The sequence below is a fragment of the Phyllobates terribilis genome, unplaced genomic scaffold, assembly GCF_046119375.1.
Source record: "Phyllobates terribilis strain yellow unplaced genomic scaffold, ASM4611937v1 Scaffold_123__1_contigs__length_5148117, whole genome shotgun sequence".
Classification (NCBI taxonomy): domain Eukaryota; kingdom Metazoa; phylum Chordata; class Amphibia; order Anura; family Dendrobatidae; genus Phyllobates; species Phyllobates terribilis.
The window spans coordinates 2,112,955-2,138,581 of NW_027362883.1; the positions used below are offsets into that span (position 1 = coordinate 2,112,955).

General features: G+C 45.2%; 19 non-coding genes and 1 pseudogene across 19 annotated transcripts; all 20 read left to right on the forward strand.

Moving 5' to 3' along the window:
* Nucleotides 1-753: 753 nt before the first annotated feature.
* Nucleotides 754-944, forward strand: LOC141202071 (U2 spliceosomal RNA). The gene has a single exon (XR_012273356.1). It is a non-coding gene; the product is annotated as a U2 spliceosomal RNA (small nuclear RNA).
* Nucleotides 945-2,059: 1,115 nt separating this feature from the next.
* LOC141202072 (U2 spliceosomal RNA) lies at nt 2,060-2,250 on the forward strand. The gene has a single exon (XR_012273357.1). It is a non-coding gene; the product is annotated as a U2 spliceosomal RNA (small nuclear RNA).
* A 1,115-nt stretch (nt 2,251-3,365) lies between these two features.
* On the forward strand, nt 3,366-3,481 carry LOC141202679 (U2 spliceosomal RNA; annotated as a pseudogene).
* Nucleotides 3,482-4,005: 524 nt separating this feature from the next.
* LOC141202495 (U2 spliceosomal RNA) lies at nt 4,006-4,190 on the forward strand. The gene has a single exon (XR_012273767.1). It is a non-coding gene; the product is annotated as a U2 spliceosomal RNA (small nuclear RNA).
* Nucleotides 4,191-5,305: 1,115 nt separating this feature from the next.
* Nucleotides 5,306-5,496, forward strand: LOC141202073 (U2 spliceosomal RNA). Its single transcript, XR_012273358.1, has one exon. It is a non-coding gene; the product is annotated as a U2 spliceosomal RNA (small nuclear RNA).
* Nucleotides 5,497-6,611: 1,115 nt separating this feature from the next.
* On the forward strand, nt 6,612-6,802 carry LOC141202075 (U2 spliceosomal RNA). Its single transcript, XR_012273360.1, has one exon. It is a non-coding gene; the product is annotated as a U2 spliceosomal RNA (small nuclear RNA).
* A 1,115-nt stretch (nt 6,803-7,917) lies between these two features.
* Nucleotides 7,918-8,108, forward strand: LOC141202076 (U2 spliceosomal RNA). Its single transcript, XR_012273361.1, has one exon. It is a non-coding gene; the product is annotated as a U2 spliceosomal RNA (small nuclear RNA).
* Nucleotides 8,109-9,223: 1,115 nt separating this feature from the next.
* LOC141202077 (U2 spliceosomal RNA) lies at nt 9,224-9,414 on the forward strand. The gene has a single exon (XR_012273362.1). It is a non-coding gene; the product is annotated as a U2 spliceosomal RNA (small nuclear RNA).
* A 1,112-nt stretch (nt 9,415-10,526) lies between these two features.
* Nucleotides 10,527-10,717, forward strand: LOC141202078 (U2 spliceosomal RNA). Its single transcript, XR_012273363.1, has one exon. It is a non-coding gene; the product is annotated as a U2 spliceosomal RNA (small nuclear RNA).
* Nucleotides 10,718-11,832: 1,115 nt separating this feature from the next.
* Nucleotides 11,833-12,023, forward strand: LOC141202079 (U2 spliceosomal RNA). The gene has a single exon (XR_012273364.1). It is a non-coding gene; the product is annotated as a U2 spliceosomal RNA (small nuclear RNA).
* A 1,117-nt stretch (nt 12,024-13,140) lies between these two features.
* LOC141202080 (U2 spliceosomal RNA) lies at nt 13,141-13,331 on the forward strand. The gene has a single exon (XR_012273365.1). It is a non-coding gene; the product is annotated as a U2 spliceosomal RNA (small nuclear RNA).
* Nucleotides 13,332-14,446: 1,115 nt separating this feature from the next.
* On the forward strand, nt 14,447-14,637 carry LOC141202081 (U2 spliceosomal RNA). The gene has a single exon (XR_012273366.1). It is a non-coding gene; the product is annotated as a U2 spliceosomal RNA (small nuclear RNA).
* A 1,115-nt stretch (nt 14,638-15,752) lies between these two features.
* LOC141202082 (U2 spliceosomal RNA) lies at nt 15,753-15,943 on the forward strand. Its single transcript, XR_012273367.1, has one exon. It is a non-coding gene; the product is annotated as a U2 spliceosomal RNA (small nuclear RNA).
* Nucleotides 15,944-17,061: 1,118 nt separating this feature from the next.
* LOC141202083 (U2 spliceosomal RNA) lies at nt 17,062-17,252 on the forward strand. Its single transcript, XR_012273368.1, has one exon. It is a non-coding gene; the product is annotated as a U2 spliceosomal RNA (small nuclear RNA).
* A 1,115-nt stretch (nt 17,253-18,367) lies between these two features.
* On the forward strand, nt 18,368-18,558 carry LOC141202084 (U2 spliceosomal RNA). Its single transcript, XR_012273369.1, has one exon. It is a non-coding gene; the product is annotated as a U2 spliceosomal RNA (small nuclear RNA).
* A 1,118-nt stretch (nt 18,559-19,676) lies between these two features.
* On the forward strand, nt 19,677-19,867 carry LOC141202087 (U2 spliceosomal RNA). Its single transcript, XR_012273371.1, has one exon. It is a non-coding gene; the product is annotated as a U2 spliceosomal RNA (small nuclear RNA).
* A 1,115-nt stretch (nt 19,868-20,982) lies between these two features.
* Nucleotides 20,983-21,173, forward strand: LOC141202088 (U2 spliceosomal RNA). Its single transcript, XR_012273372.1, has one exon. It is a non-coding gene; the product is annotated as a U2 spliceosomal RNA (small nuclear RNA).
* A 1,115-nt stretch (nt 21,174-22,288) lies between these two features.
* Nucleotides 22,289-22,479, forward strand: LOC141202089 (U2 spliceosomal RNA). Its single transcript, XR_012273373.1, has one exon. It is a non-coding gene; the product is annotated as a U2 spliceosomal RNA (small nuclear RNA).
* Nucleotides 22,480-23,598: 1,119 nt separating this feature from the next.
* On the forward strand, nt 23,599-23,789 carry LOC141202090 (U2 spliceosomal RNA). Its single transcript, XR_012273374.1, has one exon. It is a non-coding gene; the product is annotated as a U2 spliceosomal RNA (small nuclear RNA).
* A 1,115-nt stretch (nt 23,790-24,904) lies between these two features.
* On the forward strand, nt 24,905-25,095 carry LOC141202091 (U2 spliceosomal RNA). Its single transcript, XR_012273375.1, has one exon. It is a non-coding gene; the product is annotated as a U2 spliceosomal RNA (small nuclear RNA).
* The last annotated feature ends 532 nt before the right edge of the window (nt 25,096-25,627 follow it).

The following is a 25,627-nucleotide window of genomic DNA, read 5'->3' on the forward strand; positions in this document are numbered from 1 at the left end:
TATTTAGCAAATGCCCTTGTTATCAACAGCAGCCTTTTAAACTCACCTGAGCTAACAGGTATGTGCGCTGGTTACTCTGCTGCGCTTAAAATTTCTTTTTTGGTTTGCTACAATGCCTTTTCTGAAACGTTGTCTCCTTCTGCTGGAACACTGACTTCTTTCATTTAATGCCTGCAGACTATAAAAGAGAACCCAACCCAAAAAGTTTGGTTGATTAGTCTGTGGCATTCTGTTAAACTGTTGCTTATGGCGGTCTCTGTGAGCTTCTCAGCGACATTCAGCCAGCCAGGTATCCTGCCTGCAGTAGATGGAATGTGGCAATGGAACGCTGGCTGCGCGTGTCATAATAGGCTCTGAGCCTTTATATACCTGTGCACAGCAGCAGCCACCTTCAGTCTGCTGCTGGACAGCCAGCAGCAGCAGCAGCAGGAGAGGTATGTAATCAGGAGCCCTCCTGCTAAGGGTAGACAGCTGCTCGTTCCACCCCACCCCCCGCCTTAATTGGTTCTCCTCCCTTCCAACGGTGTTGAGGCGGGTGGGAACAGCAGGGGGTGAAGGTGCTGTGTTTAAAGAGGTGGAGTTATGCAGATCTAAAACACGTGGATTGCAGCAGCAGCAAGCCGAAAAGTGCAGGCATGTAAGGGATCTAGAGGTTGACAACATGTCTTCTTAACGGGAGTCCAGGAGCTCATCTCCACAAATGGACTTTTCAGGATCCTTGGGTGGCTCCGTAGTTTGAAACCAATTCTGGTTATCGCTTCTCGGCCTTTTGGCTAAGATCAAGTGTAGTATCTGTTCTTATCAGTTTAATATCTGATACGTCCCCTATCTGGGGACCATATATTAAATGGATTTTTAGAACAGGGAGATGGAAAAAGAGCTTGCTCTGTCCACTCCACGCATTGACCTGGTATTGCAGTATCTCCAGGACCGGTGCACCCCTTCTTTAATGCAGTTTCTAAAATCAGAAAGAATTGAATTCAATGTTTTTTGTTCATTTTGCTTGTTTGTCGGATTTGGGGATGGACTCTTTGGCTTTGCTTTTCTTCTCCTCATTGGATTTTTCATGTTCAAAGTTGCAGAAGCCAGATTACAAGCTCATTTTGGTTCAACTTCAGCAACTGTGCATTGCATTGCCATGTAATGTGATGCAATGCTATCTTTCTAGCTCTCCCTTTTTACTTCCTTTTGGATAAACAGACATATTAGGCAAGCATTTTGGAGCTTTCACCTAAATAACTACAGGTGGTGAGATAAGCTGCACAATATAATTGACCTTTCAGTATATTGTTGCACACACACCATCTATTTAGCAAATGCCCTTGTTATCAACAGCAGCCTTTTAAACTCACCTGAGCTAACAGGTATGTGCGCTGGTTACTCTGCTGCGCTTAAAATTTCTTTTTTGGTTTGCTACAATGCCTTTTCTGAAACGTTGTCTCCTTCTGCTGGAACACTGACTTCTTTCATTTAATGCCTGCAGACTATAAAAGAGAACCCAACCCAAAAAGTTTGGTTGATTAGTCTGTGGCATTCTGTTAAACTGTTGCTTATGGCGGTCTCTGTGAGCTTCTCAGCGACATTCAGCCAGCCAGGTATCCTGCCTGCAGTAGATGGAATGTGGCAATGGAACGCTGGCTGCGCGTGTCATAATAGGCTCTGAGCCTTTATATACCTGTGCACAGCAGCAGCCACCTTCAGTCTGCTGCTGGACAGCCAGCAGCAGCAGCAGCAGGAGAGGTATGTAATCAGGAGCCCTCCTGCTAAGGGTAGACAGCTGCTCGTTCCACCCCACCCCCCGCCTTAATTGGTTCTCCTCCCTTCCAACGGTGTTGAGGCGGGTGGGAACAGCAGGGGGTGAAGGTGCTGTGTTTAAAGAGGTGGAGTTATGCAGATCTAAAACGCGTGGATTGCAGCAGCAGCAAGCCGAAAAGTGCAGGCATGTAAGGGATCTAGAGGTTGACAACATGTCTTCTTAACGGGAGTCCAGGAGCTCATCTCCACAAATGGACTTTTCAGGATCCTTGGGTGGCTCCGTAGTTTGAAACCAATTCTGGTTATCGCTTCTCGGCCTTTTGGCTAAGATCAAGTGTAGTATCTGTTCTTATCAGTTTAATATCTGATACGTCCCCTATCTGGGGACCATATATTAAATGGATTTTTAGAACAGGGAGATGGAAAAAGAGCTTGCTCTGTCCACTCCACGCATTGACCTGGTATTGCAGTATCTCCAGGACCGGTGCACCCCTTCTTTAATGCAGTTTCTAAAATCAGAAAGAATTGAATTCAATGTTTTTTGTTCATTTTGCTTGTTTGTCGGATTTGGGGATGGACTCTTTGGCTTTGCTTTTCTTCTCCTCATTGGATTTTTCATGTTCAAAGTTGCAGAAGCCAGATTACAAGCTCATTTTGGTTCAACTTCAGCAACTGTGCATTGCATTGCCATGTAATGTGATGCAATGCTATCTTTCTAGCTCTCCCTTTTTACTTCCTTTTGGATAAACAGACATATTAGGCAAGCATTTTGGAGCTTTCACCTAAATAACTACAGGTGGTGAGATAAGCTGCACAATATAATTGACCTTTCAGTATATTGTTGCACACACACCATCTATTTAGCAAATGCCCTTGTTATCAACAGCAGCCTTTTAAACTTACCTGAGCTAACAGGTATGTGCGCTGGTTACTCTGCTGCGCTTAAAATTTCTTTTTTGGTTTGCTACAATGCCTTTTCTGAAACGTTGTCTCCTTCTGCTGGAACACTGACTTCTTTCATTTAATGCCTGCAGACTATAAAAGATAACCCAACCCAAAAAGTTTGGTTGATTAGTCTGTGGCATTCTGTTAAACTGTTGCTTATGGCGGTCTCTGTGAGCTTCTCAGCGACATTCAGCCAGCCAGGTATCCTGCCTGCAGTAGATGGAATGTGGCAATGGAACGCTGGCTGCGCGTGTCATAATAGGCTCTGAGCCTTTATATACCTGTGCACAGCAGCAGCCACCTTCAGTCTGCTGCTGGACAGCCAGCAGCAGCAGCAGCAGGAGAGGTATGTAATCAGGAGCCCTCCTGCTAAGGGTAGACAGCTGCTCTTTCCACCCCACCCCCCGCCTTAATTGGTTCTCCTCCCTTCCAACGGTGTTGAGGCGGGTGGGAACAGCAGGGGGTGAAGGTGCTGTGTTTAAAGAGGTGGAGTTATGCAGATCTAAAACGCGTGGATTGCAGCAGCAGCAAGCCGAAAAGTGCAGGCATGTAAGGGATCTAGAGGTTGACAACATGTCTTCTTAACGGGAGTCCAGGAGCTCATCTCCACAAATGGACTTTTCAGGATCCTTGGGTGGCTCCGTAGTTTGAAACCAATTCTGGTTATCGCTTCTCGGCCTTTTGGCTAAGATCAAGTGTAGTATCTTTTGAAAAGGCAGTTTTGTCCTTGGGCTGCCCTAGTAAATTGATGCATATTACACACTGGTTTGGTGCACTTGTTAGTACGCCAGGTGGCTCATAGAGTTATCTGATGGAAAATATGGCCCTCCAGGATCGAAGTCACTAGGCTGGGTAAGTGTGAGGGCTTTGGAGCAATGTGCCCCAGGAGTAGGCGCCCTGGTGGGAGTCCAAGCTTACTGGGACTGGGAACCCCAGAAAGACTTGGCTTCGTAGCACGCCGCACCTTTGCCAATCATACTTTCTGAGCAACCCCCCCTATTCCTGGCCTCCGGGCTAGGAAGGGGAATTTTTATAAACCCGGTCGGAGGTCCGGTCAGCTTTGGGCTGAGAAACCAACACAGGCTCCAGCTCCACTAGGGTGGCAGCCTAGATGGAAGCTGGGAGCACGAAAACGGCTCTTCTCCGGCTTCGGCTAGGGAGAGCATCGGAGATCCCTGACCCTCGCTGTGGCCTTCTGGCTCGGAGGGATGGGGATGGTTTATTGGGAACCCTCTCCTCCGGGAAGGGTCCACATGAATCCTCACCTCGTGCGCTGTTTTGGTGTGACTTCGGTCACATTTTTCAGTGCCTTGGATGCAGCTTCAATCAAAAAAAAATCTGTTCTTATCAGTTTAATATCTGATACGTCCCCTATCTGGGGACCATATATTAAATGGATTTTTAGAACAGGGAGATGGAAAAAGAGCTTGCTCTGTCCACTCCACGCATTGACCTGGTATTGCAGTATCTCCAGGACCGGTGCACCCCTTCTTTAATGCAGTTTCTAAAATCAGAATGAATTGAATTCAATGTTTTTTGTTCATTTTGCTTGTTTGTCGGATTTGGGGATGGACTCTTTGGCTTTGCTTTTCTTCTCCTCATTGGATTTTTCATGTTCAAAGTTGCAGAAGCCAGATTACAAGCTCATTTTGGTTCAACTTCAGCAACTGTGCATTGCATTGCCATGTAATGTGATGCAATGCTATCTTTCTAGCTCTCCCTTTTTACTTCCTTTTGGATAAACAGACATATTAGGCAAGCATTTTGGAGCTTTCACCTAAATAACTACAGGTGGTGAGATAAGCTGCACAATATAATTGACCTTTCAGTATATTGTTGCACACACACCATCTATTTAGCAAATGCCCTTGTTATCAACAGCAGCCTTTTAAACTCACCTGAGCTAACAGGTATGTGCGCTGGTTACTCTGCTGCGCTTAAAATTTCTTTTTTGGTTTGCTACAATGCCTTTTCTGAAACGTTGTCTCCTTCTGCTGGAACACTGACTTCTTTCATTTAATGCCTGCAGACTATTAAAGAGAACCCAACCCAAAAAGTTTGGTTGATTAGTCTGTGGCATTCTGTTAAACTGTTGCTTATGGCGGTCTCTGTGAGCTTCTCAGCGACATTCAGCCAACCAGGTATCCTGCCTGCAGTAGATGGAATGTGGCAATGGAACGCTGGCTGCGCGTGTCATAATAGGCTCTGAGCCTTTATATACCTGTGCACAGCAGCAGCCACCTTCAGTCTGCTGCTGGACAGGCAGCAGCAGCAGCAGCAGGAGAGGTATGTAATCAGGAGCCCTCCTGCTAAGGGTAGACAGCTGCTCGTTCCACCCCACCCCCCGCCTTAATTGGTTCTCCTCCCTTCCAACGGTGTTGAGGCGGGTGGGAACAGCAGGGGGTGAAGGTGCTGTGTTTAAAGAGGTGGAGTTATGCAGATCTAAAACGCGTGGATTGCAGCAGCAGCAAGCCGAAAAGTGCAGGCATGTAAGGGATCTAGAGGTTGACAACATGTCTTCTTAACGGGAGTCCAGGAGCTCATCTCCACAAATGGACTTTTCAGGATCCTTGGGTGGCTCCGTAGTTTGAAACCAATTCTGGTTATCGCTTCTCGGCCTTTTGGCTAAGATCAAGTGTAGTATCTGTTCTTATCAGTTTAATATCTGATACGTCCCCTATCTGGGGACCATATATTAAATGGATTTTTAGAACAGGGAGATGGAAAAAGAGCTTGCTCTGTCCACTCCACGCATTGACCTGGTATTGCAGTATCTCCAGGACCGGTGCACCCCTTCTTTAATGCAGTTTCTAAAATCAGAAAGAATTGAATTCAATGTTTTTTGTTCATTTTGCTTGTTTGTCGGATTTGGGGATGGACTCTTTGGCTTTGCTTTTCTTCTCCTCATTGGATTTTTCATGTTCAAAGTTGCAGAAGCCAGATTACAAGCTCATTTTGGTTCAACTTCAGCAACTGTGCATTGCATTGCCATGTAATGTGATGCAATGCTATTTTTCTAGCTCTCCCTTTTTACTTCCTTTTGGATAAACAGACATATTAGGCAAGCATTTTGGAGCTTTCACCTAAATAACTACAGGTGGTGAGATAAGCTGCACAATATAATTGACCTTTCAGTATATTGTTGCACACACACCATCTATTTAGCAAATGCCCTTGTTATCAACAGCAGCCTTTTAAACTCACCTGAGCTAACAGGTATGTGCGCTGGTTACTCTGCTGCGCTTAAAATTTCTTTTTTGGTTTGCTACAATGCCTTTTCTGAAACGTTGTCTCCTTCTGCTGGAACACTGACTTCTTTCATTTAATGCCTGCAGACTATAAAAGAGAACCCAACCCAAAAAGTTTGGTTGATTAGTCTGTGGCATTCTGTTAAACTGTTGCTTATGGCGGTCTCTGTGAGCTTCTCAGCGACATTCAGCCAGCCAGGTATCCTGCCTGCAGTAGATGGAATGTGGCAATGGAACGCTGGCTGCGCGTGTCATAATAGGCTCTGAGCCTTTATATACCTGTGCACAGCAGCAGCCACCTTCAGTCTGCTGCTGGACAGCCAGCAGCAGCAGCAGCAGGAGAGGTATGTAATCAGGAGCCCTCCTGCTAAGGGTAGACAGCTGCTCGTTCCACCCCACCCCCCGCCTTAATTGGTTCTCCTCCCTTCCAACGGTGTTGAGGCGGGTGGGAACAGCAGGGGGTGAAGGTGCTGTGTTTAAAGAGGTGGAGTTATGCAGATCTAAAACGCGTGGATTGCAGCAGCAGCAAGCCGAAAAGTGCAGGCATGTAAGGGATCTAGAGGTTGACAACATGTCTTCTTAACGGGAGTCCAGGAGCTCATCTCCACAAATGGACTTTTCAGGATCCTTGGGTGGCTCCGTAGTTTGAAACCAATTCTGGTTATCGCTTCTCGGCCTTTTGGCTAAGATCAAGTGTAGTATCTGTTCTTATCAGTTTAATATCTGATACGTCCCCTATCTGGGGACCATATATTAAATGGATTTTTAGAACAGGGAGATGGAAAAAGAGCTTGCTCTGTCCACTCCACGCATTGACCTGGTATTGCAGTATCTCCAGGACCGGTGCACCCCTTCTTTAATGCAGTTTCTAAAATCAGAAAGAATTGAATTCAATGTTTTTTGTTCATTTTGATTGTTTGTCGGATTTTGGGATGGACTCTTTGGCTTTGCTTTTCTTCTCCTCATTGGATTTTTCATGTTCAAAGTTGCAGAAGCCAGATTACAAGCTCATTTTGGTTCAACTTCAGCAACTGTGCATTGCATTGCCATGTAATGTGATGCAATGCTATCTTTCTAGCTCTCCCTTTTTACTTCCTTTTGGATAAACAGACATATTAGGCAAGCATTTTGGAGCTTTCACCTAAATAACTACAGGTGGTGAGATAAGCTGCACAATATAATTGACCTTTCAGTATATTGTTGCACACACACCATCTATTTAGCAAATGCCCTTGTTATCAACAGCAGCCTTTTAAACTCACCTGAGCTAACAGGTATGTGCGCTGGTTACTCTGCTGCGCTTAAAATTTCTTTTTTGGTTTGCTACAATGCCTTTTCTGAAACGTTGTCTCCTTCTGCTGGAACACTGACTTCTTTCATTTAATGCCTGCAGACTATAAAAGAGAACCCAACCCAAAAAGTTTGGTTGATTAGTCTGTGGCATTCTGTTAAACTGTTGCTTATGGCGGTCTCTGTGAGCTTCTCAGCGACATTCAGCCAGCCAGGTATCCTGCCTGCAGTAGATGGAATGTGGCAATGGAACGCTGGCTGCGCGTGTCATAATAGGCTCTGAGCCTTTATATACCTGTGCACAGCAGCAGCCACCTTCAGTCTGCTGCTGGACAGCCAGCAGCAGCAGCAGCAGGAGAGGTATGTAATCAGGAGCCCTCCTGCTAAGGGTAGACAGCTGCTCGTTCCACCCCACCCCCCGCCTTAATTGGTTCTCCTCCCTTCCAACGGTGTTGAGGCGGGTGGGAACAGCAGGGGGTGAAGGTGCTGTGTTTAAAGAGGTGGAGTTATGCAGATCTAAAACGCGTGGATTGCAGCAGCAGCAAGCCGAAAAGTGCAGGCATGTAAGGGATCTAGAGGTTGACAACATGTCTTCTTAACGGGAGTCCAGGAGCTCATCTCCACAAATGGACTTTTCAGGATCCTTGGGTGGCTCCGTAGTTTGAAACCAATTCTGGTTATCGCTTCTCGGCCTTTTGGCTAAGATCAAGTGTAGTATCTGTTCTTATCAGTTTAATATCTGATACGTCCCCTATCTGGGGACCATATATTAAATGGATTTTTAGAACAGGGAGATGGAAAAAGAGCTTGCTCTGTCCACTCCACGCATTGACCTGGTATTGCAGTATCTCCAGGACCGGTGCACCCCTTCTTTAATGCAGTTTCTAAAATCAGAAAGAATTGAATTCAATGTTTTTTGTTCATTTTGCTTGTTTGTCGGATTTGGGGATGGACTCTTTGGCTTTGCTTTTCTTCTCCTCATTGGATTTTTCATGTTCAAAGTTGCAGAAGCCAGATTACAAGCTCATTTTGGTTCAACTTCAGCAACTGTGCATTGCATTGCCATGTAATGTGATGCAATGCTATCTTTCTAGCTCTCCCTTTTTACTTCCTTTTGGATAAACAGACATATTAGGCAAGCATTTTGGAGCTTTCACCTAAATAACTACAGGTGGTGAGATAAGCTGCACAATATAATTGACCTTTCAGTATATTGTTGCACACACACCATCTATTTAGCAAATGCCCTTGTTATCAACAGCAGCCTTTTAAACTCACCTGAGCTAACAGGTATGTGCGCTGGTTACTCTGCTGCGCTTAAAATTTCTTTTTTGGTTTGCTACAATGCCTTTTCTGAAACGTTGTCTCCTTCTGCTGGAACACTGACTTCTTTCATTTAATGCCTGCAGACTATAAAAGAGAACCCAACCCAAAAAGTTTGGTTGATTAGTCTGTGGCATTCTGTTAAACTGTTGCTTATGGCGGTCTCTGTGAGCTTCTCAGCGACATTCAGCCAGCCAGGTATCCTGCCTGCAGTAGATGGAATGTGGCAATGGAACGCTGGCTGCGCGTGTCATAATAGGCTCTGAGCCTTTATATACCTGTGCACAGCAGCAGCCACCTTCAGTCTGCTGCTGGACAGCCAGCAGCAGCAGCAGCAGGAGAGGTATGTAATCAGGAGCCCTCCTGCTAAGGGTAGACAGCTGCTCGTTCCACCCCACCCCCCGCCTTAATTGGTTCTCCTCCCTTCCAACGGTGTTGAGGCGGGTGGGAACAGCAGGGGGTGAAGGTGCTGTGTTTAAAGAGGTGGAGTTATGCAGATCTAAAACGCGTGGATTGCAGCAGCAGCAAGCCGAAAAGTGCAGGCATGTAAGGGATCTAGAGGTTGACAACATGTCTTCTTAACGGGAGTCCAGGAGCTCATCTCCACAAATGGACTTTTCAGGATCCTTGGGTGGCTCCGTAGTTTGAAACCAATTCTGGTTATCGCTTCTCGGCCTTTTGGCTAAGATCAAGTGTAGTATCTGTTCTTATCAGTTTAATATCTGATACGTCCCCTATCTGGGGACCATATATTAAATGGATTTTTAGAACAGGGAGATGGAAAAAGAGCTTGCTCTGTCCACTCCACGCATTGACCTGGTATTGCAGTATCTCCAGGACCGGTGCACCCCTTCTTTAATGCAGTTTCTAAAATCAGAAAGAATTGAATTCAATGTTTTTTGTTCATTTTGCTTGTTTGTCGGATTTGGGGATGGACTCTTTGGCTTTGCTTTTCTTCTCCTCATTGGATTTTTCATGTTCAAAGTTGCAGAAGCCAGATTACAAGCTCATTTTGGTTCAACTTCAGCAACTGTGCATTGCATTGCCATGTAATGTGATGCAATGCTATCTTTCTAGCTCTCCCCTTTTACTTCCTTTTGGATAAACAGACATATTAGGCAAGCATTTTGGAGCTTTCACCTAAATAACTACAGGTGGTGAGATAAGCTGCACAATATAATTGACCTTTCAGTATATTGTTGCACACACACCATCTATTTAGCAAATGCCCTTGTTATCAACAGCAGCCTTTTAAACTCACCTGAGCTAACAGGTATGTGCGCTGGTTACTCTGCTGCGCTTAAAATTTCTTTTTTGGTTTGCTACAATGCCTTTTCTGAAACGTTGTCTCCTTCTGCTGGAACACTGACTTCTTTCATTTAATGCCTGCAGACTATAAAAGAGAACAAAACCCAAAAAGTTTGGTTGATTAGTCTGTGGCATTCTGTTAAACTGTTGCTTATGGCGGTCTCTGTGAGCTTCTCAGCGACATTCAGCCAGCCAGGTATCCTGCCTGCAGTAGATGGAATGTGGCAATGGAACGCTGGCTGCGCGTGTCATAATAGGCTCTGAGCCTTTATATACCTGTGCACAGCAGCAGCCACCTTCAGTCTGCTGCTGGACAGCCAGCAGCAGCAGCAGGAGAGGTATGTAATCAGGAGCCCTCCTGCTAAGGGTAGACAGCTGCTCGTTCCACCCCACCCCCCGCCTTAATTGGTTCTCCTCCCTTCCAACGGTGTTGAGGCGGGTGGGAACAGCAGGGGGTGAAGGTGCTGTGTTTAAAGAGGTGGAGTTATGCAGATCTAAAACGCGTGGATTGCAGCAGCAGCAAGCCGAAAAGTGCAGGCATGTAAGGGATCTAGAGGTTGACAACATGTCTTCTTAACGGGAGTCCAGGAGCTCATCTCCACAAATGGACTTTTCAGGATCCTTGGGTGGCTCCGTAGTTTGAAACCAATTCTGGTTATCGCTTCTCGGCCTTTTGGCTAAGATCAAGTGTAGTATCTGTTCTTATCAGTTTAATATCTGATACGTCCCCTATCTGGGGACCATATATTAAATGGATTTTTAGAACAGGGAGATGGAAAAAGAGCTTGCTCTGTCCACTCCACGCATTGACCTGGTATTGCAGTATCTCCAGGACCGGTGCACCCCTTCTTTAATGCAGTTTCTAAAATCAGAAAGAATTGAATTCAATGTTTTTTGTTCATTTTGCTTGTTTGTCGGATTTGGGGATGGACTCTTTGGCTTTGCTTTTCTTCTCCTCATTGGATTTTTCATGTTCAAAGTTGCAGAAGCCAGATTACAAGCTCATTTTGGTTCAACTTCAGCAACTGTGCATTGCATTGCCATGTAATGTGATGCAATGCTATCTTTCTAGCTCTCCCTTTTTACTTCCTTTTGGATAAACAGACATATTAGGCAAGCATTTTGGAGCTTTCACCTAAATAACTACAGGTGGTGAGATAAGCTGCACAATATAATTGACCTTTCAGTATATTGTTGCACACACACCATCTATTTAGCAAATGCCCTTGTTATCAACAGCAGCCTTTTAAACTCACCTGAGCTAACAGGTATGTGCGCTGGTTACTCTGCTGCGCTTAAAATTTCTTTTTTGGTTTGCTACAATGCCTTTTCTGAAACGTTGTCTCCTTCTGCTGGAACACTGACTTCTTTCATTTAATGCCTGCAGACTATAAAAGAGAACCCAACCCAAAAAGTTTGGTTGATTAGTCTGTGGCATTCTGTTAAACTGTTGCTTATGGCGGTCTCTGTGAGCTTCTCAGCGACATTCAGCCAGCCAGGTATCCTGCCTGCAGTAGATGGAATGTGGCAATGGAACGCTGGCTGCGCGTGTCATAATAGGCTCTGAGCCTTTATATACCTGTGCACAGCAGCAGCCACCTTCAGTCTGCTGCTGGACAGCCAGCAGCAGCAGCAGCAGGAGAGGTATGTAATCAGGAGCCCTCCTGCTAAGGGTAGACAGCTGCTCGTTCCACCCCACCCCCCGCCTTAATTGGTTCTCCTCCCTTCCAACGGTGTTGAGGCGGGTGGGAACAGCAGGGGGTGAAGGTGCTGTGTTTAAAGAGGTGGAGTTATGCAGATCTAAAACGCGTGGATTGCAGCAGCAGCAAGCCGAAAAGTGCAGGCATGTAAGGGATCTAGAGGTTGACAACATGTCTTCTTAACGGGAGTCCAGGAGCTCATCTCCACAAATGGACTTTTCAGGATCCTTGGGTGGCTCCGTAGTTTGAAACCAATTCTGGTTATCGCTTCTCGGCCTTTTGGCTAAGATCAAGTGTAGTATCTGTTCTTATCAGTTTAATATCTGATACGTCCCCTATCTGGGGACCATATATTAAATGGATTTTTAGAACAGGGAGATGGAAAAAGAGCTTGCTCTGTCCACTCCACGCATTGACCTGGTATTGCAGTATCTCCAGGACCGGTGCACCCCTTCTTTAATGCAGTTTCTAAAATCAGAAAGAATTGAATTCAATGTTTTTTGTTCATTTTGCTTGTTTGTCGGATTTGGGGATGGACTCTTTGGCTTTGCTTTTCTTCTCCTCATTGGATTTTTCATGTTCAAAGTTGCAGAAGCCAGATTACAAGCTCATTTTGGTTCAACTTCAGCAACTGTGCATTGCATTGCCATGTAATGTGATGCAATGCTATCTTTCTAGCTCTCCCTTTTTACTTCCTTTTGGATAAACAGACATATTAGGCAAGCATTTTGGAGCTTTCACCTAAATAACTACAGGTGGTGAGATAAGCTGCACAATATAATTGACCTTTCAGTATATTGTTGCACACACACCATCTATTTAGCAAATGCCCTTGTTATCAACAGCAGCCTTTTAAACTCACCTGAGCTAACAGGTATGTGCGCTGGTTACTCTGCTGCGCTTAAAATTTCTTTTTTGGTTTGCTACAATGCCTTTCTGAAACGTTGTCTCCTTCTGCTGGAACACTGACTTCTTTCATTTAATGCCTGCAGACTATAAAAGAGAACCCAACCCAAAAAGTTTGGTTGATTAGTCTGTGGCATTCTGTTAAACTGTTGCTTATGGCGGTCTCTGTGAGCTTCTCAGCGACATTCAGCCAGCCAGGTATCCTGCCTGCAGTAGATGGAATGTGGCAATGGAACGCTGGCTGCGCGTGTCATAATAGGCTCTGAGCCTTTATATACCTGTGCACAGCAGCAGCCACCTTCAGTCTGCTGCTGGACAGCCAGCAGCAGCAGCAGCAGCAGGAGAGGTATGTAATCAGGAGCCCTCCTGCTAAGGGTAGACAGCTGCTCGTTCCACCCCACCCCCCGCCTTAATTGGTTCTCCTCCCTTCCAACGGTGTTGAGGCGGGTGGGAACAGCAGGGGGTGAAGGTGCTGTGTTTAAAGAGGTGGAGTTATGCAGATCTAAAACGCGTGGATTGCAGCAGCAGCAAGCCGAAAAGTGCAGGCATGTAAGGGATCTAGAGGTTGACAACATGTCTTCTTAACGGGAGTCCAGGAGCTCATCTCCACAAATGGACTTTTCAGGATCCTTGGGTGGCTCCGTAGTTTGAAACCAATTCTGGTTATCGCTTCTCGGCCTTTTGGCTAAGATCAAGTGTAGTATCTGTTCTTATCAGTTTAATATCTGATACGTCCCCTATCTGGGGACCATATATTAAATGGATTTTTAGAACAGGGAGATGGAAAAAGAGCTTGCTCTGTCCACTCCACGCATTGACCTGGTATTGCAGTATCTCCAGGACCGGTGCACCCCTTCTTTAATGCAGTTTCTAAAATCAGAAAGAATTGAATTCAATGTTTTTTGTTCATTTTGCTTGTTTGTCGGATTTGGGGATGGACTCTTTGGCTTTGCTTTTCTTCTCCTCATTGGATTTTTCATGTTCAAAGTTGCAGAAGCCAGATTACAAGCTCATTTTGGTTCAACTTCAGCAACTGTGCATTGCATTGCCATGTAATGTGATGCAATGCTATCTTTCTAGCTCTCCCTTTTTACTTCCTTTTGGATAAACAGACATATTAGGCAAGCATTTTGGAGCTTTCACCTAAATAACTACAGGTGGTGAGATAAGCTGCACAATATAATTGACCTTTCAGTATATTGTTGCACACACACCATCTATTTAGCAAATGCCCTTGTTATCAACAGCAGCCTTTTAAACTCACCTGAGCTAACAGGTATGTGCGCTGGTTACTCTGCTGCGCTTAAAATTTCTTTTTTGGTTTGCTACAATGCCTTTTCTGAAACGTTGTCTCCTTCTGCTGGAACACTGACTTCTTTCATTTAATGCCTGCAGACTATAAAAGAGAACCCAACCCAAAAAGTTTGGTTGATTAGTCTGTGGCATTCTGTTAAACTGTTGCTTATGGCGGTCTCTGTGAGCTTCTCAGCGACATTCAGCCAGCCAGGTATCCTGCCTGCAGTAGATGGAATGTGGCAATGGAACGCTGGCTGCGCGTGTCATAATAGGCTCTGAGCCTTTATATACCTGTGCACAGCAGCAGCCACCTTCAGTCTGCTGCTGGACAGCCAGCAGCAGCAGCAGCAGGAGAGGTATGTAATCAGGAGCCCTCCTGCTAAGGGTAGACAGCTGCTCGTTCCACCTCACCCCCCGCCTTAATTGGTTCTCCTCCCTTCCAACGGTGTTGAGGCGGGTGGGAACAGCAGGGGGTGAAGGTGCTGTGTTTAAAGAGGTGGAGTTATGCAGATCTAAAACGCGTGGATTGCAGCAGCAGCAAGCCGAAAAGTGCAGGCATGTAAGGGATCTAGAGGTTGACAACATGTCTTCTTAACGGGAGTCCAGGAGCTCATCTCCACAAATGGACTTTTCAGGATCCTTGGGTGGCTCCGTAGTTTGAAACCAATTCTGGTTATCGCTTCTCGGCCTTTTGGCTAAGATCAAGTGTAGTATCTGTTCTTATCAGTTTAATATCTGATACGTCCCCTATCTGGGGACCATATATTAAATGGATTTTTAGAACAGGGAGATGGAAAAAGAGCTTGCTCTGTCCACTCCACGCATTGACCTGGTATTGCAGTATCTCCAGGACCGGTGCACCCCTTCTTTAATGCAGTTTCTAAAATCAGAAAGAATTGAATTCAATGTTTTTAGTTCATTTTGCTTGTTTGTCGGATTTGGGGATGGACTCTTTGGCTTTGCTTTTCTTCTCCTCATTGGATTTTTCATGTTCAAAGTTGCAGAAGCCAGATTACAAGCTCATTTTGGTTCAACTTCAGCAACTGTGCATTGCATTGCCATGTAATGTGATGCAATGCTATCTTTCTAGCTCTCCCTTTTTACTTCCTTTTGGATAAACAGACATATTAGGCAAGCATTTTGGAGCTTTCACCTAAATAACTACAGGTGGTGAGATAAGCTGCACAATATAATTGACCTTTCAGTATATTGTTGCACACACACCATCTATTTAGCAAATGCCCTTGTTATCAACAGCAGCCTTTTAAACTCACCTGAGCTAACAGGTATGTGCGCTGGTTACTCTGCTGCGCTTAAAATTTCTTTTTTGGTTTGCTACAATGCCTTTTCTGAAACGTTGTCTCCTTCTGCTGGAACACTGACTTCTTTCATTTAATGCCTGCAGACTATAAAAGAGAACCCAACCCAAAAAGTTTGGTTGATTAGTCTGTGGCATTCTGTTAAACTGTTGCTTATGGCGGTCTCTGTGAGCTTCTCAGCGACATTCAGCCAGCCAGGTATCCTGCCTGCAGTAGATGGAATGTGGCAATGGAACGCTGGCTGCGCGTGTCATAATAGGCTCTGAGCCTTTATATACCTGTGCACAGCAGCAGCCACCTTCAGTCTGCTGCTGGACAGCCAGCAGCAGCAGCAGCAGGAGAGGTATGTAATCAGGAGCCCTCCTGCTAAGGGTAGACAGCTGCTCGTTCCACCCCACCCCCCGCCTTAATTGGTTCTCCTCCCTTCCAACGGTGTTGAGGCGGGTGGGAACAGCAGGGGGTGAAGGTGCTGTGTTTAAAGAGGTGGAGTTATGCAGATCTAAAACGCGTGGATTGCAGCAGCAGCAAGCCGAAAAGTGCAGGCATGTAAGGGATCTAGAGGTTGACAACATGTCTTCTTAACGGGAGTCCAGGAGCTCATCTCCACAAATGGACTTTTCAGGATCCTTGGGTGGCTCCGTAGTTTGAAACCAATTCTGGTTATCGCTTCTCGGCCTTTTGGCTAAGATCAAGTGTAGTATCTGTTCTTATCAGTTTAATATCTGATACGTCCCCTATCTGGGGACCATATATTAAATGGATTTTTAGAACAGGGAGATGGAAAAAGAGCTTGCTCTGTCCACTCCACGCATTGACCTGGTATTGCAGTATCTCCAGGACCGGTGCACCCCTTCTTTAATGCAGTTTCTAAAATCAGAAAGAATTTAATTCAATGTTTTTTGTTCATTTTGCTTGTTTGTCGGATTTGGGGATGGACTCTTTGGCTTTGCTTTTCTTCTCCTCATTGGATTTTTCATGTTCAAAGTTGCAGAAGCCAGATTACAAGCTCATTTTGGTTCAACTTCAGCAACTGTGCATTGCATTGCCATGTAATGTGATGCAATGCTATCTTTCTAGCTCTCCCTTTTTACTTCCTTTTGGATAAACAGACATATTAGGCAAGCATTTTGGAGCTTTCACCTAAATAACTACAGGTGGTGAGATAAGCTGCACAATATAATTGACCTTTCAGTATATTGTTGCACACACACCATCTATTTAGCAAATGCCCTTGTTATCAACAGCAGCCTTTTAAACTCACCTGAGCTAACAGGTATGTGCGCTGGTTACTCTGCTGCGCTTAAAATTTCTTTTTTGGTTTGCTACAATGCCTTTTCTGAAACGTTGTCTCCTTCTGCTGGAACACTGACTTCTTTCATTTAATGCCTGCAGACTATAAAAGAGAACCCAACCCAAAAAGTTTGGTTGATTAGTCTGTGGCATTCTGTTAAACTGTTGCTTATGGCGGTCTCTGTGAGCTTCTCAGCGACATTCAGCCAGCCAGGTATCCTGCCTGCAGTAGATGGAATGTGGCAATGGAACGCTGGCTGCGCGTGTCATAATAGGCTCTGAGCCTTTATATACCTGTGCACAGCAGCAGCCACCTTCAGTCTGCTGCTGGACAGCCAGCAGCAGCAGCAGCAGCAGGAGAGGTATGTAATCAGGAGCCCTCCTGCTAAGGGTAGACAGCTGCTCGTTCCACCCCACCCCCCGCCTTAATTGGTTCTCCTCCCTTCCAACGGTGTTGAGGCGGGTGGGAACAGCAGGGGGTGAAGGTGCTGTGTTTAAAGAGGTGGAGTTATGCAGATCTAAAACGCGTGGATTGCAGCAGCAGCAAGCCGAAAAGTGCAGGCATGTAAGGGATCTAGAGGTTGACAACATGTCTTCTTAACGGGAGTCCAGGAGCTCATCTCCACAAATGGACTTTTCAGGATCCTTGGGTGGCTCCGTAGTTTGAAACCAATTCTGGTTATCGCTTCTCGGCCTTTTGGCTAAGATCAAGTGTAGTATCTGTTCTTATCAGTTTAATATCTGATACGTCCCCTATCTGGGGACCATATATTAAATGGATTTTTAGAACAGGGAGATGGAAAAAGAGCTTGCTCTGTCCACTCCACGCATTGACCTGGTATTGCAGTATCTCCAGGACCGGTGCACCCCTTCTTTAATGCAGTTTCTAAAATCAGAAAGAATTGAATTCAATGTTTTTTGTTCATTTTGCTTGTTTGTCGGATTTGGGGATGGACTCTTTGGCTTTGCTTTTCTTCTCCTCATTGGATTTTTCATGTTCAAAGTTGCAGAAGCCAGATTACAAGCTCATTTTGGTTCAACTTCAGCAACTGTGCATTGCATTGCCATGTAATGTGATGCAATGCTATCTTTCTAGCTCTCCCTTTTTACTTCCTTTTGGATAAACAGACATATTAGGCAAGCATTTTGGAGCTTTCACCTAAATAACTACAGGTGGTGAGATAAGCTGCACAATATAATTGACCTTTCAGTATATTGTTGCACACACACCATCTATTTAGCAAATGCCCTTGTTATCAACAGCAGCCTTTTAAACTCACCTGAGCTAACAGGTATGTGCGCTGGTTACTCTGCTGCGCTTAAAATTTCTTTTTTGGTTTGCTACAATGCCTTTTCTGAAACGTTGTCTCCTTCTGCTGGAACACTGACTTCTTTCATTTAATGCCTGCAGACTATAAAAGAGAACCCAACCCAAAAAGTTTGGTTGATTAGTCTGTGGCATTCTGTTAAACTGTTGCTTATGGCGGTCTCTGTGAGCTTCTCAGCGACATTCAGCCAGCCAGGTATCCTGCCTGCAGTAGATGGAATGTGGCAATGGAACGCTGGCTGCGCGTGTCATAATAGGCTCTGAGCCTTTATATACCTGTGCACAGCAGCAGCCACCTTCAGTCTGCTGCTGGACAGCCAGCAGCAGCAGCAGCAGGAGAGGTATGTAATCAGGAGCCCTCCTGCTAAGGGTAGACAGCTGCTCGTTCCACCCCACCCCCCGCCTTAATTGGTTCTCCTCCCTTCCAACGGTGTTGAGGCGGGTGGGAACAGCAGGGGGTGAAGGTGCTGTGTTTAAAGAGGTGGAGTTATGCAGATCTAAAACGCGTGGATTGCAGCAGCAGCAAGCCGAAAAGTGCAGGCATGTAAGGGATCTAGAGGTTGACAACATGTCTTCTTAACGGGAGTCCAGGAGCTCATCTCCACAAATGGACTTTTCAGGATCCTTGGGTGGCTCCGTAGTTTGAAACCAATTCTGGTTATCGCTTCTCGGCCTTTTGGCTAAGATCAAGTGTAGTATCTGTTCTTATCAGTTTAATATCTGATACGTCCCCTATCTGGGGACCATATATTAAATGGATTTTTAGAACAGGGAGATGGAAAAAGAGCTTGCTCTGTCCACTCCACGCATTGACCTGGTATTGCAGTATCTCCAGGACCGGTGCACCCCTTCTTTAATGCAGTTTCTAAAATCAGAAAGAATTGAATTCAATGTTTTTTGTTCATTTTGCTTGTTTGTCGGATTTGGGGATGGACTCTTTGGCTTTGCTTTTCTTCTCCTCATTGGATTTTTCATGTTCAAAGTTGCAGAAGCCAGATTACAAGCTCATTTTGGTTCAACTTCAGCAACTGTGCATTGCATTGCCATGTAATGTGATGCAATGCTATCTTTCTAGCTCTCCCTTTTTACTTCCTTTTGGATAAACAGACATATTAGGCAAGCATTTTGGAGCTTTCACCTAAATAACTACAGGTGGTGAGATAAGCTGCACAATATAATTGACCTTCCAGTATATTGTTGCACACACACCATCTATTTAGCAAATGCCCTTGTTATCAACAGCAGCCTTTTAAACTCACCTGAGCTAACAGGTATGTGCGCTGGTTACTCTGCTGCGCTTAAAATTTCTTTTTTGGTTTGCTACAATGCCTTTTCTGAAACGTTGTCTCCTTCTGCTGGAACACTGACTTCTTACATTTAATGCCTGCAGACTATAAAAGAGAACCCAACCCAAAAAGTTTGGTTGATTAGTCTGTGGCCTTCTGTTAAACTGTTGCTTATGGCGGTCTCTGTGAGCTTCTCAGCGACATTCAGCCAGCCAGGTATCCTGCCTGCAGTAGATGGAATGTGGCAATGGAACGCTGGCTGCGCGTGTCATAATAGGCTCTGAGCCTTTATATACCTGTGCACAGCAGCAGCCACCTTCAGTCTGCTGCTGGACAGCCAGCAGCAGCAGCAGCAGCAGGAGAGGTATGTAATCAGGAGCCCTCCTGCTAAGGGTAGACAGCTGCTCGTTCCACCCCACCCCCCGCCTTAATTGGTTCTCCTCCCTTCCAACGGTGTTGAGGCGGGTGGGAACAGCAGGGGGTGAAGGTGCTGTGTTTAAAGAGGTGGAGTTATGCAGATCTAAAACGCGTGGATTGCAGCAGCAGCAAGCCGAAAAGTGCAGGCATGTAAGGGATCTAGAGGTTGACAACATGTCTTCTTAACGGGAGTCCAGGAGCTCATCTCCACAAATGGACTTTTCAGGATCCTTGGGTGGCTCCGTAGTTTGAAACCAATTCTGGTTATCGCTTCTCGGCCTTTTGGCTAAGATCAAGTGTAGTATCTGTTCTTATCAGTTTAATATCTGATACGTCCCCTATCTGGGGACCATATATTAAATGGATTTTTAGAACAGGGAGATGGAAAAAGAGCTTGCTCTGTCCACTCCACGCATTGACCTGGTATTGCAGTATCTCCAGGACCGGTGCACCCCTTCTTTAATGCAGTTTCTAAAATCAGAAAGAATTGAATTCAATGTTTTTTGTTCATTTTGCTTGTTTGTCGGATTTGGGGATGGACTCTTTGGCTTTGCTTTTCTTCTCCTCATTGGATTTTTCATGTTCAAAGTTGCAGAAGCCAGATTACAAGCTCATTTTGGTTCAACTTCAGCAACTGTGCATTGCATTGCCATGTAATGTGATGCAATGCTATCTTTCTAGCTCTCCCTTTTTACTTCCTTTTGGATAAACAGACATATTAGGCAAGCATTTTGGAGCTTTCACCTAAATAACTACAGGTGGTGAGATAAGCTGCACAATATAATTGACCTTTCAGTATATTGTTGCACACACACCATCTATTTAGCAAATGCCCTTGTTATCAACAGCAGCCTTTTAAACTCACCTGAGCTAACAGGTATGTGCGCTGGTTACTCTGCTGCGCTTAAAATTTCTTTTTTGGTTTGCTACAATGCCTTTTCTGAAATGTTGTCTCCTTCTGCTGGAACACTGACTTCTTTCATTTAATGCCTGCAGACTATAAAAGAGAACCCAACCCAAAAAGTTTGGTTGATTAGTCTGTGGCATTCTGTTAAACTGTTGCTTATGGCGGTCTCTGTGAGCTTCTCAGCGACATTCAGCCAGCCAGGTATCCTGCCTGCAGTAGATGGAATGTGGCAATGGAACGCTGGCTGCGCGTGTCATAATAGGCTCTGAGCCTTTATATACCTGTGCACAGCAGCAGCCACCTTCAGTCTGCTGCTGGACAGCCAGCAGCAGCAGCAGCAGGAGAGGTATGTAATCAGGAGCCCTCCTGCTAAGGGTAGACAGCTGCTCGTTCCACCCCACCCCCCGCCTTAATTGGTTCTCCTCCCTTCCAACGGTGTTGAGGCGGGTGGGAACAGCAGGGGGTGAAGGTGCTGTGTTTAAAGAGGTGGAGTTATGCAGATCTAAAACGCGTGGATTGCAGCAGCAGCAAGCCGAAAAGTGCAGGCATGTAAGGGATCTAGAGGTTGACAACATGTCTTCTTAACGGGAGTCCAGGAGCTCATCTCCACAAATGGACTTTTCAGGATCCTTGGGTGGCTCCGTAGTTTGAAACCAATTCTGGTTATCGCTTCTCGGCCTTTTGGCTAAGATCAAGTGTAGTATCTGTTCTTATCAGTTTAATATCTGATACGTCCCCTATCTGGGGACCATATATTAAATGGATTTTTAGAACAGGGAGATGGAAAAAGAGCTTGCTCTGTCCACTCCACGCATTGACCTGGTATTGCAGTATCTCCAGGACCGGTGCACCCCTTCTTTAATGCAGTTTCTAAAATCAGAAAGAATTGAATTCAATGTTTTTTGTTCATTTTGCTTGTTTGTCGGATTTGGGGATGGACTCTTTGGCTTTGCTTTTCTTCTCCTCATTGGATTTTTCATGTTCAAAGTTGCAGAAGCCAGATTACAAGCTCATTTTGGTTCAACTTCAGCAACTGTGCATTGCATTGCCATGTAATGTGATGCAATGCTATCTTTCTAGCTCTCCCTTTTTACTTCCTTTTGGATAAACAGACATATTAGGCAAGCATTTTGGAGCTTTCACCTAAATAACTACAGGTGGTGAGATAAGCTGCACAATATAATTGACCTTTCAGTATATTGTTGCACACACACCATCTATTTAGCAAATGCCCTTGTTATCAACAGCAGCCTTTTAAACTCACCTGAGCTAACAGGTATGTGCGCTGGTTACTCTGCTGCGCTTAAAATTTCTTTTTTGGTTTGCTACAATGCCTTTTCTGAAACGTTGTCTCCTTCTGCTGGAACACTGACTTCTTTCATTTAATGCCTGCAGACTATAAAAGAGAACCCAACCCAAAAAGTTTGGTTGATTAGTCTGTGGCATTCTGTTAAACTGTTGCTTATGGCGGTCTCTGTGAGCTTCTCAGCGACATTCAGCCAGCCAGGTATCCTGCCTGCAGTAGATGGAATGTGGCAATGGAACGCTGGCTGCGCGTGTCATAATAGGCTCTGAGCCTTTATATACCTGTGCACAGCAGCAGCCACCTTCAGTCTGCTGCTGGACAGCCAGCAGCAGCAGCAGCAGGAGAGGTATGTAATCAGGAGCCCTCCTGCTAAGGGTAGACAGCTGCTCGTTCCACCCCACCCCCCGCCTTAATTGGTTCTCCTCCCTTCCAACGGTGTTGAGGCGGGTGGGAACAGCAGGGGGTGAAGGTGCTGTGTTTAAAGAGGTGGAGTTATGCAGATCTAAAACGCGTGGATTGCAGCAGCAGCAAGCCGAAAAGTGCAGGCATGTAAGGGATCTAGAGGTTGACAACATGTCTTCTTAACGGGAGTCCAGGAGCTCATCTCCACAAATGGACTTTTCAGGATCCTTGGGTGGCTCCGTAGTTTGAAACCAATTCTGGTTATCGCTTCTCGGCCTTTTGGCTAAGATCAAGTGTAGTATCTGTTCTTATCAGTTTAATATCTGATACGTCCCCTATCTGGGGACCATATATTAAATGGATTTTTAGAACAGGGAGATGGAAAAAGAGCTTGCTCTGTCCACTCCACGCATTGACCTGGTATTGCAGTATCTCCAGGACCGGTGCACCCCTTCTTTAATGCAGTTTCTAAAATCAGAAAGAATTGAATTCAATGTTTTTTGTTCATTTTGCTTGTTTGTCGGATTTGGGGATGGACTCTTTGGCTTTGCTTTTCTTCTCCTCATTGGATTTTTCATGTTCAAAGTTGCAGAAGCCAGATTACAAGCTCATTTTGGTTCAACTTCAGCAACTGTGCATTGCATTGCCATGTAATGTGATGCAATGCTATCTTTCTAGCTCTCCCTTTTTACTTCCTTTTGGATAAACAGACATATTAGGCAAGCATTTTGGAGCTTTCACCTAAATAACTACAGGTGGTGAGATAAGCTGCACAATATAATTGACCTTCCAGTATATTGTTGCACACACACCATCTATTTAGCAAATGCCCTTGTTATCAACAGCAGCCTTTTAAACTCACCTGAGCTAACAGGTATGTGCGCTGGTTACTCTGCTGCGCTTAAAATTTCTTTTTTGGTTTGCTACAATGCCTTTTCTGAAACGTTGTCTCCTTCTGCTGGAACACTGACTTCTTACATTTAATGCCTGCAGACTATAAAAGAGAACCCAACCCAAAAAGTTTGGTTGATTAGTCTGTGGCCTTCTGTTAAACTGTTGCTTATGGCGGTCTCTGTGAGCTTCTCAGCGACATTCAGCCAGCCAGGTATCCTGCCTGCAGTAGATGGAATGTGGCAATGGAACGCTGGCTGCGCGTGTCATAATAGGCTCTGAGCCTTTATATACCTGTGCACAGCAGCAGCCACCTTCAGTCTGCTGCTGGACAGCCAGCAGCAGCAGCAGCAGCAGGAGAGGTATGTAATCAGGAGCCCTCCTGCTAAGGGTAGACAGCTGCTCGTTCCACCCCACCCCCCCGCCTTAATTGGTTCTCCTCCCTTCCAACGGTGTTGAGGCGGGTGGGAACAGCAGGGGGTGAAGGTGCTGTGTTTAAAGAGGTGGAGTTATGCAGATCTAAAACGCGTGGATTGCAGCAGCAGCAAGCCGAAAAGTGCAGGCATGTAAGGGATCTAGAGGTTGACAACATGTCTTCTTAACGGGAGTCCAGGAGCTCATCTCCACAAATGGACTTTTCAGGATCCTTGGGTGGCTCCGTAGTTTGAAACCAATTCTGGTTATCGCTTCTCGGCCTTTTGGCTAAGATCAAGTGTAGTATCTGTTCTTATCAGTTTAATATCTGATACGTCCCCTATCTGGGGACCATATATTAAATGGATTTTTAGAACAGGGAGATGGAAAAAGAGCTTGCTCTGTCCACTCCACGCATTGACCTGGTATTGCAGTATCTCCAGGACCGGTGCACCCCTTCTTTAATGCAGTTTCTAAAATCAGAAAGAATTGAATTCAATGTTTTTTGTTCATTTTGCTTGTTTGTCGGATTTGGGGATGGACTCTTTGGCTTTGCTTTTCTTCTCCTCATTGGATTTTTCATGTTCAAAGTTGCAGAAGCCAGATTACAAGCTCATTTTGGTTCAACTTCAGCAACTGTGCATTGCATTGCCATGTAATATGATGCAATGCTATCTTTCTAGCTCTCCCTTTTTACTTCCTTTTGGATAAACAGACATATTAGGCAAGCATTTTGGAGCTTTCACCTAAATAACTACAGGTGGTGAGATAAGCTGCACAATATAATTGACCTTTCAGTATATTGTTGCACACACACCATCTATTTAGCAAATGCCCTTGTTATCAACAGCAGCCTTTTAAACTCACCTGAGCTAACAGGTATGTGCGCTGGTTACTCTGCTGCGCTTAAAATTTCTTTTTTGGTTTGCTACAATGCCTTTTCTGAAACGTTGTCTCCTTCTGCTGGAACACTGACTTCTTTCATTTAATGCCTGCAGACTATAAAAGAGAACCCAACCCAAAAAGTTTGGTTGATTAGTCTGTGGCATTCTGTTAAACTGTTGCTTATGGCGGTCTCTGTGAGCTTCTCAGCGACATTCAGCCAGCCAGGTATCCTGCCTGCAGTAGATGGAATGTGGCAATGGAACGCTGGCTGCGCGTGTCATAATAGGCTCTGAGCCTTTATATACCTGTGCACAGCAGCAGCCACCTTCAGTCTGCTGCTGGACAGCCAGCAGCAGCAGCAGCAGGAGAGGTATGTAATCAGGAGCCCTCCTGCTAAGGGTAGACAGCTGCTCGTTCCACCCCACCCCCCGCCTTAATTGGTTCTCCTCCCTTCCAACGGTGTTGAGGCGGGTGGGAACAGCAGGGGGTGAAGGTGCTGTGTTTAAAGAGGTGGAGTTATGCAGATCTAAAACGCGTGGATTGCAGCAGCAGCAAGCCGAAAAGTGCAGGCATGTAAGGGATCTAGAGGTTGACAACATGTCTTCTTAACGGGAGTCCAGGAGCTCATCTCCACAAATGGACTTTTCAGGATCCTTGGGTGGCTCCGTAGTTTGAAACCAATTCTGGTTATCGCTTCTCGGCCTTTTGGCTAAGATCAAGTGTAGTATCTGTTCTTATCAGTTTAATATCTGATACGTCCCCTATCTGGGGACCATATATTAAATGGATTTTTAGAACAGGGAGATGGAAAAAGAGCTTGCTCTGTCCACTCCACGCATTGACCTGGTATTGCAGTATCTCCAGGACCGGTGCACCCCTTCTTTAATGCAGTTTCTAAAATCAGAAAGAATTGAATTCAATGTTTTTTGTTCATTTTGCTTGTTTGTCGGATTTGGGGATGGACTCTTTGGCTTTGCTTTTCTTCTCCTCATTGGATTTTTCATGTTCAAAGTTGCAGAAGCCAGATTACAAGCTCATTTTGGTTCAACTTCAGCAACTGTGCATTGCATTGCCATGTAATGTGATGCAATGCTATCTTTCTAGCTCTCCCTTTTTACTTCCTTTTGGATAAACAGACATATTAGGCAAGCATTTTGGAGCTTTCACCTAAATAACTACAGGTGGTGAGATAAGCTGCACAATATAATTGACCTTCCAGTATATTGTTGCACACACACCATCTATTTAGCAAATGCCCTTGTTATCAACAGCAGCCTTTTAAACTCACCTGAGCTAACAGGTATGTGCGCTGGTTACTCTGCTGCGCTTAAAATTTCTTTTTTGGTTTGCTACAATGCCTTTTCTGAAACGTTGTCTCCTTCTGCTGGAACACTGACTTCTTTCATTTAATG